This window comes from Micrasema longulum, unplaced genomic scaffold, assembly GCF_059751315.1.
Source record: "Micrasema longulum isolate JH-2025_06_02 unplaced genomic scaffold, ASM5975131v1 h1tg000353l, whole genome shotgun sequence".
NCBI lineage: Eukaryota > Metazoa > Arthropoda > Insecta > Trichoptera > Brachycentridae > Micrasema > Micrasema longulum.
In genome coordinates, this window is record NW_028277555.1 from 12,993 (window position 1) to 26,905 (window position 13,913).

A 13,913-nucleotide genomic window follows, 5' to 3' on the forward strand; every position below is an offset into this window, starting at 1 on the left:
CACATTATAAGAGTGTTTATTTTAGCCATCAGTTATAATATTATGCAGTTGGAAATACGCTAATGAATTAATAAACATGAACTTTATCAAACTTCTTAGATTTTCACGGCCGTTAAGATGCACAATAAGTTTTTCTGGGTTATTATGCCGTGTGTCGTTCGTACTCTCACGGTAAAAATTCTAAGTACCTAACGTAACACATATTCATACACAAATAACATCAACCCTGATGATGGACGCTGTAACGCGATCCGAAACGTCGGTAGAGAGTACGAACGACACACGGCATAATAACCCAGAAAAACTTATTGTGCATGAACTTTATCGCTAAAAAATCCAACCGCATCGCATCTCGACCTTAGAGCGAAAAAGAGAGGTTTCTCTGTTTTCTTGCTCTAGCAATCGAGAAGATATTCGTACCGAGCCGAACGTTTCCGACGGTGCAGCCGCATGCTTCGTGGAATTCAAAAATTCAAATTTATTCAGTCGCGTTAGAATCTTGTGTGGGTCGGTAGTGCGTTCGTTCGTCGCCGGTTTTCCAAATTCAAAATACGTGTGACGTTTAAACTTTTACGGATTTCTGAAGTGTCAATTTTGAACGACGTTCTAGAACTGGCGTTCGATGGCAGTGTTTTGAATGTTTGAAAACTTGAGCCAATTTTCGACGAATGTTGAATTTGCAATGTCGAAGTGAGGTTAGTCGAGTCAGCGCCAGTGTTTTGTTTGAGATGATCAGTGTGTGAAATATTTTTATTGTTGTCAGTGTGACTATTTATTTTGTCCTAGTGATTTCTAGTGTTAAACTAGTTTCTGCATAATGGTGTGAAGGAACATAACACACTTTTCACGGAGATTGCAGATCTTATGTGTAACATACAATATTGTTATTAATTTTGTTTGTGACAGTGACTTTCCGTAAGACGCTGTGCCACCTATAAACTGGTAAGTTGTAAAAACGTCACGTTATTTTAGCGATTCAACTCTTAATGTTTTAATAATAAAACTTGTTTTATATGTAGCATCAGTAAGACAAAAATAAATATACACGCTTCGTCAACATTATCAAAACCGACACACAAAAAGAGTAAACATTAATTGTTCAAACAAAAATAAAACACAATAAAATAAATTTCATATCAATTATTAATTTCACTTAAAACGAAATTTTTGCGTTATGATTTAGGTACCAAAAAGAAAACAGACAATAAATTAAATACACTCAGGTATTTTTAAAGTTTGAAAACTTTTGTGTATGAACACGATTTAAAAAAAAACACAAATTTATATTAACTACCGATTTGTAGTCCCGCGGTAAGTGTCGCGGACTTACGGATTAGAAGTCCGGGGTTCGCCCCGCGCTGCCACAACCTGGTTACATTTTTTTAAAGCGAGTTATTTAGAACTCGTCGAAAGTGGTCCCTTAAATTCAAATATTCAGGGAAATTATAAGAACGCAGATGTTAATATATATTTTTTAAATTGTATGTTTTTATTTAAAATCTGTTTTCTTTATAATTATTGAAAGATTTTAAAAGGTAAAAGGAAAAAAAAATATGCGTAAAATAATGGAATTTAAGGAAGAAATATGCAATATTTTCTTTTATCAGATACGTAAAACATTTCTATATTATATTTGCGTAATATGTATGTATACTAATGTATGATGTATCCACATACTAATTTGATAAGAAAACCGAATATTTTTTACGCCTTTTCAACCATTTTCTTTTCGTATTTTTACTTGAAGTATTTGTAAACACACACTGTAAAAAATAAATACACTGAAACAAATATCAGGATTAATGAGTGCCAGATTGTATTGCTTTTGAAATATTACGAATTGGAATCACATAAAAAACTTACCTAAACAGGCGTAGCTAAGTTAATTTCACAATTAAATTGAAATGAATTAACTAATGAAATTAAAAACATCTCCATTATTTCTGATAACGATCTGGATATTTGGCAATCCGGATGACTGGAGTTCTGATAAACATAGTTCTTCTGTATAGCTACTGTGCCTTTGTCAAAAAAGCTAAATGTTTTGGTTTTGGGAACCAAATTTTAAAAATCTTTTGAAAGCATTTTACTAAAACCGTAAATACATAAATACCTATATTCATTTAAAAAAAAATTAAATTAACATACCGAAAAACCGACTCTCCGTTGGTTTGTCAAACTAAGTGGAAAGTGTAAAGTGTCAAAGTGTAAAGTTATTGCAGACCTGTAGTTAATTGTTCACTTTATTACATAAATAACTTTAATGATATTAAATAAACATTTCCTTCATCACAACATTATCAAATTACCTACTGCAAATGTATTTCACACCATTGCAAAATTTATAATAATCTTGGTTTATAATAATTAATTATGTTTTTGTATTTGTTTATTAAAATAATGGTTGGTATACTTTATGAATAATGTTTAAGCCACAAGATTAAATAAATATTAAAAATGAACTACCTATTTTTTTTTTTCAAAAATTAGTTTCATTTTCCATATATTTCTTTAGTTTTCATAAATAAACTTCAGTATTAACCTAATTTTAGAGTTTTTAAAAATAAAGCTCAATCCTACGGATTTTTTGAGTTATCGAAATTTGACTTTTGTATTATATTAGTGGTTTTTTAGTTTTTAAATATGATAAACTTCAATTAAACCTAATTTTTGGGTTTCCAAAATAAACTTCAATATAAATATCATTTACGAGTTCATTAAAATAAACATCAATAAAAGAATTGACATTTTTATTCCTGATTTTATGGCGGCTCTCAACTAGCAAAAAACTACGATAGTCCTATCTATATAAAAATTTAAACAAACCTAATTAAAGTAATTATAGAATTATCAATTTTGATAGTTCTATTCAAAATGGATGATTTGAAAAGAACTTGAAAATCCTAAAATGTATGTTGAAATGTCCCCATGAAACTAGATTGGTTAAAACAGTTTTCAAAATAATAATTTTAATTCATTTTCTAGCGAACACTTTTGGACTCGCCGAATTAAAAATAGTAGTAAAAATAAAAAAATAATAGTTATAATAATGAATTATTAGAAAACATTCCCTTTCAAATAAACACAGAAACTTCAATCAAGTACCCACTCACATCTTGTTTTATTAAATTAAATCTAATTAAAACAAAATCAAACAATTATTTATTGTAAAATAGCATGTTTTGAGTTTTAAAAAAAAATTGTGTATTAATAATTTAATTATGCAGTGGTATACACCAAAATACATAGACTTATAAATGTTATTTTTCGTTGTAAACTGTACGCAAAATTACACCTAACTGGTTTTAAAATCATTGAAAAAGTTTACGAAATATGACACTCCTATATTTTGTACCAAATACACATTAACTAAATTTTTGCCATATTTGTGTGTCAAACTTTCGTAATAGAATATAATATATACAATTAACATTCAACAAAGAGATTCTGGCACAATTGCATACTTATATAACCGGTTTTTTTATTCCAATACAAAGTTTTACTTGTATCATTTGGTTTTCACATAAATTTACATATAGTATAATCGTAAATGATAAATAAAGCTATCTTAACTAACGCACAGATTTTTTGAGGGGGGAATATGAATGTCAAGCACACGAAGTAAAAAAATTATCCATGTCTTCAAGAATTTACCAAAATACATAAAAATTTGCTATTCCATAATTATACGTATATTATGTTATCGCTTTTTTCTACTAAAAATGTTTTCCTATGCCTCAATATTAGAATATTTTTTTTTAGGGATTTATTATTCATATTGAAAGCATTGACATCGCAGACAAACATTTTAATAAATGTTACTAAATATCTGTACCAGCTACCAACTTTTTGAGACTTAAGATCGTCATTTGTATATTTATTTACTTACCTTAATAAGTTTAGAGTATACAGGGTGTTCATTAAACCCTATCACATCCAAAACCACAATGATCAGTACGAGCAAGAAGACATATTGACACATTAAAATATTTTTTTAAAACGAAAAAAATTTTAAAAAATAAAATATCAAAAAAAGCAAATGGTTGCTTACTTCTGCAGGGGAGAAACAAGGAGGAGGGAGGGGGAGTCTGATGCGCCGACACTGCGCGGCCGCGCTCCTCTCACGTCTCCCCTGCAGAAGTAAGCAACCATTTGTTCTTTTAAATATTTTGTTTTAAAAAGTTTTCTTTATTCAAAATATTTTTTTAAATATTCTAATGTCTTCTTGCCCTACTGATCATCATGGTTTCGGATACGACAAGGTTTAAAGAACACCCTGTATATACATCTCTAGAGAGATAACTCTACATTTTACCTATCTAATTCATGTTATTAAAGCTGACTCACTCTGTACGATATGTTATGAATGAAAGAAAGGGAGACAATGGCATATTTTTTTTTTTATTTAAATTAATTTACGTACTTAATAATGTTTATTCTTGCTTACTTTTATCTAACAAAAAAAAATAGTATGTTATGAAATTCAAATAGACAAACTATATATTGAACCTTGAATTATCAATTTTATTGAACTCCTTACGAATCTCTGAAATAATTTACAAAGAATCGTTCATTAGTTATAACCCTGTTTTATAAACATCTAAGAACGAAGGACGTCTTTACTAAACATATGACCGTTTACTCTTATGTTGTACTCTTCATAGACGCGCTTATACAAAATAAATGGATTTAAATTAAAAATACAGAAAATTGATTAATAAAAAATCGACTTTAATTTATTATGTTCGGTAGGTATGTCTATTATGGGTCTGCTCATAAAGATAAAATCTGTAAAAATCGTGAAAATAATCACCTAGTACAGGCCCTCGACTTTGACACATTATTGGTTGCTGAAAATGTGTGCGAATATTGAATGTAAAAAAAATCATCAATGATTTTTTTTTAAATACATTAAAAATGCTTTAAATTTATCAGCTCATGTAATTATGTTAATGATACCTGTTTAATTACTTTCAGGTGGTTTATTTATTATTTTGTCAAAATTTAGTTAAATACTACATTTTTTTTTGTTTCTTGATAAAGAGTTGAATAACATATATATATATATATATATATATATATGATCATATTCTCTTCCACAATAGTCAAAAATTTAAATTTTGACTCAAAATTTTGACGAATTTATCAGCTTCTACTTTCTCGCTTTCATTGTGTATTTCATTTAATAGTTGTTGCTCAGTTAAGTATTTGTTTGACAGAGGTATTGAGTGGGATTTAATCGTCTCATTAATATCCTCGTTTTTGGCATCCATGTTAAGTTCATTTATTAGGCTAACTTTTGAATCTGTGACGGTTTTAAGAGTTTCTAAAGAATTTATAAAATCACTCATCATTTGTGGGCATAATTGTTTCCAGGATCTTTCTTTGTTGAGAATTTTATTTCAGCCCACATGTCTCTATTATTGCTTATTGCGTTCCATATAATACATGGTTTGCCTACACTAAGAAAACTTTGGAAGATCTATAATAATATTATAATTCTTTTATAGTTCTTCTGAAATTCCCCTAGTGTAGGCACTGCCAGTATTTTTGATGGCCATGTTATATGCAAGTACTATGGAATACAGCAAATCAAAATGACATAAACAGACTACAAATACAGCAAAACAAAATATTAAAGTTAGTATATGACCTACTCTATCTAACAGCAACTAAATAACTTTTTAAACAAACTAAGCAATTAAATGTAACTGAACTCTTTAAACAAGAATCCTTAAAATTTATTTATAAATTAGCGACTGATGTAATTGTAGTCAAAGAACTAAAATTTGGAAAAAAAAATAGTAAACGTGGACACAATACGAGAAAATCAGAAAAATATCATACAACCTTCTTAAACGAGACAAGGACAGTCGAGACTAATAAACCATGGACTGAAATTGTACAATAAACTACCAGACAAAACTAAGCAAAAGACTAAGACAACCTTTACAAAAGATGTTAAAAATACTATCATTAACAGTAGAATGTGAATTTCAAAAGAAAAAATATTTTGTTAAATGTATGTAACCCGTAAGGGTTTATCAATGAAATTTTAAAATAAAAAAATAAATGGGCAAAATAGCGAATGTGCGTAAGCCGGGGGCCACCTATTCTTACTATTACTCAAAGCGGATCTACAAGCTGGCTTCGTGCGGCCAATGCGCGGACGTCAAAGGCGCACAATAAATGACGCGGGGCCAACGTGTGGACTCGTTGAAAAGCGTTTAGCCAGTGTCCTATAATCTGTGTTAAAGAACCGACAACGGACAAATCGCGCGCCAGTGCATGTGCCATAAACAATACCCCCCTCAACACATTTGCCAACCTATTGGTCAGTGTGTAGAGCCGCCTTGAGATAGCAAATTCTACATCAGCGGTGCTAATCTGAACCGCTCTCGTGGCCGAAGAAAACACCCTTATCTCGCGTATTTTGTATGTAAATAAATAATTTAAAAAAATTCTACGGCCGTGAGAGCGTATGGAATATCACCCCAGGAAGTTAAAAAAATTATAACACTAATTAATTAAACTAAGTATTTGATAATTCAAATGAATTCATAAAATCAATCATTTGTTGATCCAGATGTGTCATCGCACTACATGATAATAGTTAAAGAATAATCACATTTGATAATGACGTGTAAGAAATTTAATAATCTCATTTATTTTCCTGGTGACGTTTGTTTTCATAAAGTCTTCATTTATTTTTATTATAATTGTTTTATTATGTGTATTATTAAATATTCGCAAATACAAAACACTTTATATTAAACATTATTTTTTTAATCTCCTGGCAGTCACAATTATTATTACAATTCACGAATACCTAGACTACACCGGCTAGGTAACGAGTATGGTGAAGTTGACATATTTCGTCTGTCTTTATATAAATATAGGTTAAGTATTCAAAAGGTTATAAATTTATTTGTATAAAATTTCTTAATATTGTTCTTTATTTAGTATTTTTTTCCCTCATGTTTCTCTATAATAATGTATAAACTTATATGTATGTATATGTATGTGTGTATGTTTTCATATGTAAATTTCTTTTTTAAAGTTGGTACATTTCCTTATTTTTACTTATTATTGTATCTTTTAGTTTTTCTTATGTTATCTTTAATTTTAACTAAATTTACATACTTTTGTTTCACTGCTGCACTTGAATGTAATTTCTAATATACGTAAAAGCCCGTAGGGCGTGTAAATTAATAAATATTTAACAAATTACAACAGGGATAGGGAATACCTTAAACTAGGGAATGTGGAAGTCTAGGCATTCACAGGGCTTATGACCTGACATTGGCTGGTTTAAGTGGCCACTTTACACACTGTGTAGCATTCACCATTTTGCCTATGTTTGAACATCCATATTTCTTAAATTCATCCATTTGTTGATTTTAGTGAAGTTCTTAAATCAACTTCATATTTATTTTAAGTACAGAGCCACAGCTTGCAGTGAGAACCAGGAACGACCCTTGCCTGTAAACCTTATTTGCCTTTTTACTATATTATTCTGGATTATTATCAAAAATATTATCAGCATCAAACAGGCCGTGTAAGTCAAAGAACATAAAAAGTTACTTTTTTATTACGCACCCTTGGGGAAGTTTGTTAATACAGGCGAAAGGTTTTACCCCTTCCGGTCTTACAATTTTACAACTTAATTACGATGATTAAGATTAGTGCAGCGGTCATAATTTATTATTATGTTATTTGAATTTTAGAGGGTTTTTCCGACCCCAACACGAATTCGCTAATATTTTTAAGATTATAATCAGTGCTAATGATATAAGGCAATAATTAGTCTAAATTTACATTTAAAAAAATATTACACAGTTTTTAATAAACAAGTACTTGGGTACTTAAATAAACATTTTTCAATTATGGTATCTGGTTTAGCATGCACGCCGATTATTTCAACTTTGGCTATGTCCATCTTCGAGTATTTCTTGGATTTGGCCATGTCATGTCTTTATCGGTTTCTTGTTTTCTGCATCCATCAACGATGGCAACGTAAATCTTTTACTCGTTCTTTTGATTCGGTCTGCTTGTCCCAACTAACGCAGAACCCATTTCTTGATTTTGTCGATAATACTTGTCTCGGCACTGCACTGATCTCGACATTTGTGCACCTATCGTAGATAATTTTACCACACATTCGTCTTAGAGTTCACATTTCAACGGCTTTCAACCTGGTTTCATCCTTGTTTTTTCCATTCCACACTTCACCTACATATATATATTAGAGTCAATACCAGGACTCGGCTGTATACAAAATAGTATGTTTTAAAGGGTACTGCAAGTCGTAAGCAATCTAACATACAAAGCTATGATTTCCTAAGAAAGCGGTGCCGTTATCTGGTGGCCATGATGCAATAAAGAGAGCTGTGCCGTTATCCAGCCGCCGTGATCGTCTAGTTTTATTAACTTATCAACTGATTTTGTTGATATTTTTATTTATATCCCTACAGAGATGATGTAGAATTTTTTCAAATTCAGGATTTATGGATATTCGAGCGTTTACAGGGCTTATGACCTGTCATTTGCTGGGTTAAGTGGCCACTTTAAGTAGGTACTACAACATTCCCCATTCCGCTTATTAGCGAATATCCACACAGGTAACATTTTTTGATTTTTGTATATATGTTGCTAAACGAGAAACCATTCACAAGCGAGTTGGAGCGCCATCTATGTATTGATATTGAAGTTAAGTATTTTAATTAGCAGATTACTTTATTTTATGTAGTTAAGACTCTTCCGAGTTAAATTAAGTACTAGTAATCGCCTGCAGATGACTCTGCAATTTATTTTTACTTTTATATTTGACCAGATCTTTTTTCATTTTTTTTTAATAAGTTAACAAAATGACAATCTATTATGTAAAATGAGGAGTCATCGGAAGTCGAAAACTATTGTTTGTTTGTTTGGAGATGGTTAAAAATCCAGTCCAAATCACGTTACTCCTTAGTTTTCTACTCGCATGTGTTTACCGCTGCACGAATAAAAAGATCCAACGTGTTCGTACCGCTATTTATTTATTCTGGATAACATCTTTATTGCTATTTTATTGAAAATCATCTTAAGGGCGTTATAAAACAATCATCACAACACGTCTAGCAGCTACATAGCGCATAGGCGGTTTGAATTCAGTTCCCCATTTCCAATTCAGATTATTTTGAATCTGGTTTTGATCCCGTGGCTAGTGTCTCGGACTCACGGCTCAATGGTCCGTGGTTTGAATCCTACTCTACCCCAACTTGATTCCTATTTTCTAATAGTGAGTTTTTTACAGCTCGTTGAAAATTAAATATTTAGGGAAATCATCGGAACACAAATATTTCTTTTATTAAATTTTTCAAAATTAGATAAAATTTTAGTGACATACAGAAGCTCGATTTCAACACGTCTTGCAGCTATAGAGCACACGAACGGTTAAAACTCTAGCCCCTTTTTTCATTTTTTAATTAACGTACAATTTGTGGATTGCCGTACTGCAAACGACGGCAAGGCTATGTAACGTTTTGCACACAATCAACGCTCCCTAAAGCTAGGGTTTCCTAGGATAGCGGTGCCCGTATCTTAACGGCCGTAGTGAACGGTGATTCGATAGACAGCCGTCGTAACGGTGACTTGAAAGTGGTTTCTTAGGAAAACGGTGTTGATAACACCGTTAAAAAATAAATCCACTCTCTAATCACCGTTACGACGGCTGTTCACCGCATCACCGTTCACTACGGACACCGCTGTCCTAGGAAACTCTAACTTAAGAAACCTGCCCTATCTTGTTTGTACAGAGTTTAACTGACGTCATTAACCGCTACATGACGGCCGCTAGATGATGGTACCGCAGTCAGTCTTATAAAACCATAACTTAAAGTTACACAACATTCTTTAACGAAATCTCCAGTCACTTCTACACTGTTCGAGATAATTTCATAATTATTATTTTAATTTTACCTCGTTTCATGTAAAGAGATCATTATTTTATAATGGTAATTTTTGATAATTGGTCGTAGCTTGTAAATATATCTAATAATAACGTTGATGTTATTGTGAATACTCATTATATGGCTTATCACTGCGCATAATAAAATTGGACTTGTTAATCACAAAATATATATGTTTATGTCTTCACACATTATTTAGTTAAATGTATTTATTTATTAAACACTTTTTGTGCATATACATTTTATATACATACGAGGGCAGGCATATTGCCTTAAGGCCATTTCTTTCTACCCACCCAAACAAGTACACGGACATTTTCTAGGTATTCATACAGAATTCGATACAAAATTTGAAACAAAAATTAATTAAAAATCCACACTATATTATGAAGAGTGGAGAGGGGATGGGAAAGAAAGAAGAAGAAGTAAGGAGAATCTCAAATATTTAGATAGTGAATTTTACAATCTTTACTTGAACGCTAATAAAGAAGGTCTCTGCTATTAGTGGGTAGATTATTCCACGAGCAGCTACTACTGTGAAAGAGGATGCAGAATAATTGATGCGGTGAATGGGTATTAAAAGGGTTCTTGCGTTATTAGAACGAAAATATAGTCCATGTTGTGATAGTTTAGTAGAAGTAGATATTCTGAGTCATTAAATTTTTTTTCACCAAATAATACATCTTCTTAGTGGCATAAATATTACAAATTAAAATCGAAAATGTAATAATACGTTTAAAGGAATTAAAACATACTGTCGTGCCTCATTTTTGAATTGTTAATATAATTGTGTGAATAATAATTCATATTATCTGAAAGAGGAGAGAGAAAATTAGACATACATACATAATAATAGATAGTATAATAAAGCATTCATAGGTTCATAACATACATTTATCATATCGCCCGTAGAGATGTAAAACGGTAAAATGGTAATTTTCCATTAACGACTTTTTTGTAAAATACGGTGATTTAAGTGAAAGGCATGTACGACAAGATGTATGAATGTGGAAGAAGCTAGGAATATATTCTATAAATGATGTGTGTGGCGGTTCATTCTCTTTGCCTACTTTAAAGGGGAAATATCGTGATGGTAGTAGTAGTAAAAAAAAGTCAGAGAAAACAAAATTTACTATAAAATTGTGACTGAACTTTTTTTTTTCAGACCAATACTTTCCATGATACACCACACAATACAAGAGATGTGATCAAAACAGTAGAAAAACTGTGTTTGCACATTCTTTTTACATATTATTTGATTATTGACCAACTAAAATAATATACCTACATAAAATTGCTTATGGGAGGACGCACGGAGGTTGGCCGTTGACATAGGCATACAATACACTGGATTACAGACAAACCATAACGCCGTTTCGCCGTAGGGGTCGGCAGAGATGATCAAACGCCATATCACTCTGTCTTTGCACACTCATATACCTACATCGTTTGTCATACATTCATGCATCTTCTTATGTACGCTCGCCGATTATTCAGCTTGTCTATCTTCAAGTGTGTGTTGGATTTGGTCATGCCATGTCTTTGTCGGCCCTCCTCATTTTCTGCATACTTCAACATTCTCATCGTAAAACCTTTTATTTATTTACATACGGTATTTCTGCCATTTACATATATGTGGTATAAAGAGTGCTTAAAAATAAAATTATAAAAAAATCGAGTATAATTTATGAATATACTCGTACCATACATATTACAAATTACTTGTAATTCATTCTTTTTTTAAAGAAATTATACAATAACAAAATACATTAATCAATCAAGTCATAACTATTCCAACCCAATCTCCTGAAGTTGATTTTGCCGTTCTTTCGCTGTCCATTCGCTCTACGTGCCCAAATTAACGCAGCACTCCTTTTTTGATTCTGTCAATAATGCTAGTCCTAGTCTTACATAATGCACGGACCTTGACCTTTATGCACCTATCATATATAGTTTCACCACACATTCGCCTAAAAAATCGCATTTCGACATTATTTAGCCTACTTTAGATAAGGACCAGAACTCAATTGTGAACCTTTAATTTTGCCTCCTGCGACAAACATTAATTTGTTTTCCGAGGTAGATTTAAGTGCACCGTTTATCCTGTGTCCCGCTCTCACCCTCCTTCTTTAGTATCTTTTTCAGTCTTTCCATCCCACTTCCTAGTAAACATACTTCCCAGATGCACAAACTCTCCAACCTGATTCAGAATATCTCCGATCACAATGATCTCACATTTAGTCATACTTTCATCCCTTTCAAAATTCATAACTTTCGATTTATCAACATTCATTAGCAAACAGCTTTTCTTGCATAATTTGTAGACTATTGTTACCAATAATTACAGGTCTTCTTTGTTGCTAGCAAGGAGCACGGCATCATCAGCATACAAAAGACGATGAAGAACTTTAGCCCTACAAGAAATTGTATACAATGAATGTTTTCTTGCGCGCAGTAAAATTAGAACATTAAATTGTATAGCAAAGTATCCTGAAAATGTACAAAAAATTTTTTTTTAATAAAAACGAACTACTTTGAACGACGTCACTGGTTTATATGGATCCACCAATGATAAACAAGTTATGGAAGATTTCCAGTTTGCTTGCCGTCAATGGACAAATGGGCAGAACTGATTGAGAATAAGCGGAAGAGTACCTCTGACGTCACACGCAGAGTTATTTCAGAAATAAGAAACTTTAAAATCATAGCGTAGATAATAAGATATATGAAAGTTAAAACAATTTTTTTTTTCTTTTGTTTAATCATCCGTTTAAAAAAATCCGATGAAATACCTTATTCATAGTTAAACCCCCTTGTGAATTATTTTGTATTATCATTATTATAAATAACTTATGTAGCGTCATTTTTGCAAAACTATACCATGCAAGACCATATATGATCCACCCAGGAAGCGGACATGGATTGAGTTATGATGTAATTTATATATTTCAAAATTCACAATGCTTCGTTGGATATTTTTTCCGAGTTTTCTTCGAATATTAACCGCTCTAATAAATTCTAATCATACCAAAATATGCTTCATGCTTAGTGAATAATTTATATGGATAGTTCGTGGTAGATAAATAGCTTTATTGATTCCTATCGGATTCATTAAAGACCATTAGTTCTCGTTTCTTGTAGCTAATAGTCGAACATTACTACTCAGGTACTCAGTCTATTCTAATATCATTATCTCGGATATTAAGAACCAGTTAATTGGGCATTTCTAGGAAACAACTTCTACCTACACCTACATTCACACTCAAGTCAAATAGATTATTCCATTAGGTTCCAATGTTCCTATTTGGGACACATAACTTTTATCGAATCGGCATCCGATTTTTTACTATGTTTTTTTTATTCTTATTTTATTTTATTGAGGAAGGCCAACAGACATATCGTCGCCGTTCAGCCAAAATTCAGTATAACTAAAAATTACAGACAGCCATTCGAAGCATAAAATTACTTTTTATCAGAAAAAGTTGCTTTTATCCGAATTATTTGCTTATTACTTAAGATTTTATATTCTTTCTTCTTCTTCATCTTCAGTTTCAAAATATTTTATTTAAAAAAAATGTTAATGCATTTTATCATATTTACATTTTTTATTAACAACTTTGTCGATATAATATTTTCTCTTAAATCCGAAACTCAAATTTCGGTCAGACATTAGATGATCGCCAACCTGTACCGCGAATTGGTCCATTCATGGACACTAAGGCTAGGCGCGCACACGCGGAAGTTAGAACGCGCAGGTAAACTCCCGCTCCGGCAAGAGCGAATCGCTTTGCGCGCACTTTGCGGATAAAACACCGCTACTGCATATAAAATGAATGTCGTTAAAACGGCTCGTGTGTGTGCATTAATTCGCAGAGGGAAAAACAAACGCAAACTCCGTTTTTGGGTACATCCTTTAATCAGCCAAAGGTTTCTCAATCAACAATTCTGTGGCATTTAGGTAAA

The 13,913-nt window shown here is 31.7% G+C and overlaps 1 long non-coding RNA gene across 1 annotated transcript in view; it reads left to right on the forward strand.

The window, feature by feature from the left end:
- Window positions 1-484: 484 nt before the first annotated feature.
- Window positions 485-13,913, forward strand: part of LOC148282253 (uncharacterized) — a 245,243-nt gene continuing 231,814 nt past the window's right edge. Inside the window, exon 1 of the long non-coding RNA XR_015822139.1 lies at window positions 485-942. This is a non-coding gene — a long non-coding RNA (uncharacterized LOC148282253). The remainder of the gene's footprint in view (window positions 943-13,913) is intronic.